At 50.2% G+C, this 5,110-nt stretch overlaps 1 non-coding gene across 1 annotated transcript; it reads left to right on the plus strand.

Annotated features, from left to right (window-relative positions):
• The first annotated feature begins 5,002 nt into the window (after nt 1–5,002).
• LOC146799293 (U6 spliceosomal RNA) lies at nt 5,003–5,110 on the plus strand. Its single transcript, XR_014969342.1, has one exon. It is a non-coding gene; the product is annotated as a U6 spliceosomal RNA (small nuclear RNA).

The raw sequence follows: 5,110 nt of genomic DNA on the forward strand, positions 1-5,110 counted from the left end.
GTCACTAGCAGATATGGACAAGTTAAATAGGCATAACATGCATTACCAAGTGTGCAATGCTTCATTTCTGAAACAGGAAGTGTCGGGCCCAAGGTTTAGCTCAAAAGCCTGAGGCTGGCGCTATGAAGTATGAGTGCTTCTGAATACCAAAGCTGCGTAGTCTTGATTCCATCTCATGCCACTTTTATCCATCACCTGATACTCTCTGCCCCTTTATCTCACTCATTCAGATTCTTTTTCACCCCTGCTTTCTACATTTAATACTGGCTTGCCATCTTTCTCTTCCTCTGTTTCCCCAGTTTGTGTTTCTCCTCTCTTTTTTTCTGGGTGAAAGTCTGATTGGGAAGAGTGAATGCTGGCCCCCGAAAGTTTAGAGCAGGTGGGCTGCACCAGTGGCGGCTGCCAACCAATTAAACCTGTGGGCAAACATATGAGGCACTGAGAGGTGCTGGAAAAACACAGCAGTGCCCTCAGGCCTTACCCAAAGCTCCCAATCGGGGTTCCTTTTAAGCAATGTTTATAACGGGCCATGATTGAGAGCACTGGAGTTGAGGCTGAAGTTACTGCGAGTTTTCCATAGTTTCTGTCAGTAACTAAAAATAAATACAAATTTCACTTACCTCTGGCTGTTCCCTCAGTGTTTGCAACTCCTCCGTCTCCTCGTCAGTGGCTCCAACTCCCCTCTTCCAATCAAGGCGCTGCTCTCATGCTCACAGGCAGCATGACAGAAGCACCAGGATTGGCTGTAACGGACTGGCTCATCGCTCACTGTGGCACTGGGGGCTTCTGCTTGCTCTCTACCCGACTGTCTTAGACAGCTGCATGGAGAGGTTTACACTGGGCATGTCAAGCTGGCTGTCGCAAGACTGCCGGCCAAAGTGACCTGCGCAGTGTAAAATTATAGAGTGAGCACCACTCCTCTGTTGACCGTCAGCAGCAGTGGCCCGCCACCAAACACGGCTGGGGAAAGGGAAAAATAAAATGGTAATAAATTCATTTTTGTGGCGATGGCAGCAGGGGGGCGACGCTCCTCTGCCCTAACAGAGGAAAGCAACCACCAGATCAAATGAGCCACTGCAAGTGCAACAGCAAGAGTACACATGCACCAGAGTCTGTATTTGGACCCACAGGTGGCTGCTCTTTAATATGCTGATTAAAATACATGATAAAACATCGAAATTTGCCTTGGGTGACTGCATTTTTCTAAGCCAACCACAAAATCATAAGTCAGATGCTCCTTTAAGAAAGAGCCATTACGAGTCACTAGGGTTAAATGAACCATCAAAAGTGGTCACAGGAAAGGCCTTGCACTTTATGAAGATAGGCAATCCTAATTGAATCGTCTATAAACAATGCAGACTAGAAGCAAAGGTTGGAAGATAAAAGAAGGATATCTCAGAATCAAAATGAGGAGATAATTCAAAACAAAAGTTCCTTTCTAGATGTGATTGGAATTGGAAACAAAGGGCCGGGGGCTAGATGAACGAAAGTCCTGATTTGCATTCCAAATCAGAATGTATGTACGAATTGTAGCATCTTCCCCGACCCGGGAGCATGCAAATGAACACGTTACACACACAGCTCTGTAAAACACTTCTTTATTCTTCAATATACGATCACGCACAGTATGCATGGTGTCATAACTTTCATAACCACACCTTAACACATCCCAGCAGATTATGTAATTCCTGCTAAGAGTCCAACCGGACACGTGAGGGTCCTAACGCGCATTACAAAGAAACTACATCTCCTCCTTTGTTAAATAAAAAGTACAAACAACATTAGCATCTTATTTCCACAAATGAGTCGCTGAGGCACTCGCCCTGGTCTGCCAGATCAGGTGGTGTTAGGTAGTTGAGATGCACCTTAATTATGCACCGCTGACATAGGCTCAGATGTGTGGTCTGGACATTCAGGCCGGGTCGCCTCGCTCATGATCTCAGGAGCTGGTGAACATTGAGATGGGTATTTAAAGTGTGAAGAGTCCCGTGTGATGGACTTTCCGGAATGATGCACTCTCACCCTGTGTCCTTTGCATGTTACAACCCTCAAAGGAATGACAGCAAACGCAGCGTCTGTTCTTCGCTTCCGTTTCAGTTCGACCAGTACCCAGTCTCCTTTCTTGAAGACTGTTTCCTGGGTGTGCCGGCGCTGATCAGCATAGGTTTTCATTTTGCACTTTTTATTGGCATTTATCGATCGGTCCCATATCCATTGTGGTAGTTTGGTTCTGATGGCTCTCCTAAACAGCAAGGTTGCAGGACTCACCAGCTGTGGAGTGAGGAGTTGACCGACAGACACGAAAGGCTTGTTACATGGCTTGGTTTAGATTGATTCCCTCCATCAATGTTCGCTGAATTACCCTCTTGAGGGTGCCCATAAATCGTTCACCAACACCATTGGCTTGGGGCCAGAGAGGTGATTCATTATGTCTGTTCCTGCTTCCATATCAACATCTTGTCAATCTGCTTGTTATTCAGCCCTTGCAACCATTAGCATTTTCTCTAAATTGAGTGTCTCTCTCAACATGCGTCTCTTAAAGGAATCTGAAAGACAGCCATCAATGATTCTGAGGCGCATGGCTTCTTTATCATTAACGCTACAGAACTTTCAGTGTTTAATTAAAGCATCAAGTCTCTCAACAAACTCATCCATCGTTTCACCAGCCTGTTGTCATGCTTGGATGAAGATGTACCTTTAATAGTCGACATTCGGCATTGAATTGAACTTGGCTTCCAACGCTTCTTTTATCTTTTGGTACGATATTGCATCAGTTTGTAAGACTTTCTTTAGCACTTCTTTCACTCCATCACCGGCAAGGTTTTTCAAATATTTAATGATTTTCTTATTGTCTTCTATTGTAGAGCATCCATGAGGTCATCGAAATTTTCAATCCATGCAGTCCACCTGGCACTGATGTTCTGTTTCTTCACTGTGTCAAACGGTGGTAATAGCTTCAGGAATATAGCTGCATCGTTCTTTGCTCTCACTTCTGTCATCATTGAGAGCATGTGCTGTTCAGGCAGAGTTCTTTGCGCAAAGCAGGACCGCCAACCTCTCCACGTAACACATCCGTTGTTTGGGCCTGGTCATTTCGTCTGATTTTGAGGTTGTATAGAACTTCACTCGTTTGTGCCAGTAAGTACGTTTCTGTTTTCGTACTTGGTCATCACTGCATTTAGTGTTTGTTTCATATAAATGATAGCTCTGTGTTATGGCGCAGCACAATATCTCTTCTTTCAGCCTTATAAGTGAGTTCTTGTGGGCTTTTCGAATGTGTTTCTCTACCGGTCCTTCAACTTCTTTGATGACTGTCTATAGGCTGGAGCGGGGCATTCATGTCACATACGCCAACCCCAGACCGCTTTGCATTACCTCCTCGTTAGTCTTCCTCGCCACATGACTAACAAAGTGAGCTTCAGCTCCACACCAGAACCCTCCAAAGCAAAAAATGTCAGCCTCCCATCCCTTCCCAATATGGCCGACCCAGTACACCCATGACCTCTATAAGAGGCGGGCCGGCCCAACCCATCAGCCTGTTTTTTTTGTTCTGCGCTGCAGATTCTCCAGAGCGTCTGATCAGGTAAGTTGGGCTGAGGTCCTGCTCCAGCGGGTCCCTGTGCCCTGGGGGGGGAGGCCCTGCTCCAGCGGGCTCGCTCTCTGGTTCCCCTGCCTTCTAGCCCTCGCACTGTCCCTTTGGGGTTCGACGCTCTGCTCTAGCGGGCTTCTGGTGCTGGCGGGCTCTTGGGAGTTTTTTTGCCCTGCGCCCTCTCCGTTCCTTGCTTGTGCCCTGCTTTAGCAGGCTTTGTTTTGGGTGGTGTGCTGTGGGCTGTCACGTAGTCACTGTGGCCTCAACCTGTGACTCTTACTCTCCTGGTTCTCTGTGCGGCTGCTGGGGTTCCTCGCTTGTGTGCCTCCCTGCCTCTCATGCCTCGCGGGGCTTCCTGATACCCTGCGGCCGGCTTCGACGCATGTGTGTCGCCTTGGCCAGCCTGCCCGTCGGGTTTTCTTTCCCCGGCATGCTCTTCCCCGACCCGTCTCAGTTGGATGCGGCCGGGGGGGGGGGGGGGGGGGGGGGGGGAGGGAGGCTGGGGAGGTATTGCTGCAGGCTGTCAGCCCTGCGCTTGCCCTCTTTTTGCTTTTAGCAGCATGCAATCGTGAGAGGTGCCTTCGTCATTGGGGGGGAGTTGGCCTGCCGCTGGGGGGATCCCCCTCAATCCCATGGCCCTGGTCCTCTCCACCTGTGGGCCTCCGTCCGTTCCTGCGGACGCGCCCACGTGTCCCGGTCTCCCCCATTGTGATTCCCTGTCCGTTGGGCACGTGTTTGTGTGGCCGGGGCTGCTGTACCGGGCTGGGCTTACCTTCGGGTGCCAGGGCTAGTGCATTCCTCGCCGCTCCAGGGTCTGCTCGGGGGTTTTGCGGGGGTCTGCGACTCCATTGGTTGAGTCCGGGCTGCTGCCTTCTCCTCCTGGTTGGCGTTCTCTGGTCTGCCTCCTCGGGGCGGGTCCTGCTCCCCCGGCTTCAGTCTCTGTGCGCTCTGCTTCAGGCTGTTTTCTTCTGGTTAGGGGTCCGGCTGCCGGGCTGCCCCCTTGCGGCTGCTGTGGGTGGGGGCCACACGGTTGCGTTGTTCTTCGGGTCTTTTGGCCCGGTGTTGGACGGCCGGAACACTTCCTCTGATGAGTGTTCTGTGTTGGTTCCTCCTTTCCCTCCAGGGTTTCCGGTTGCCTTTTTTTGGTGTTTGTGTAGTGGCGCTCGTCCTCTTGTGGTTCTGGGCATTTCGCCTCTGCTTTCCGGTTACCTGTTCTTTTCGATGTCGGTCTGCATGGGACGTCCTTGTCGCTGTGTGTTAGGAGTCGCTCTGGCCTCATGGTTGGGGTCTTGGACTCTTGCCCTGCTGCTTGGGGTTCACTTTCCTGGTCTTTCGTGTGACTGGGTGCCTTCGTCTGAAGTGTAGGCATTGGTCTTGCCTTCAGTGAGGTTGGGAAATATTTTTCCTGTTTGGGTGATCGCTTCGGCGGCACATATCCTAAAATTTGGTACGATACAGTGATGATTAGCATGGCCCCTGCGCGAGGATGACACGCGACTTCGTGAAGCGTTCCATATAACT

The sequence above is a fragment of the Triturus cristatus genome, chromosome 9 (assembly GCF_964204655.1).
Source record: "Triturus cristatus chromosome 9, aTriCri1.1, whole genome shotgun sequence".
NCBI classification, from domain to species: Eukaryota; Metazoa; Chordata; class Amphibia; order Caudata; family Salamandridae; genus Triturus; species Triturus cristatus.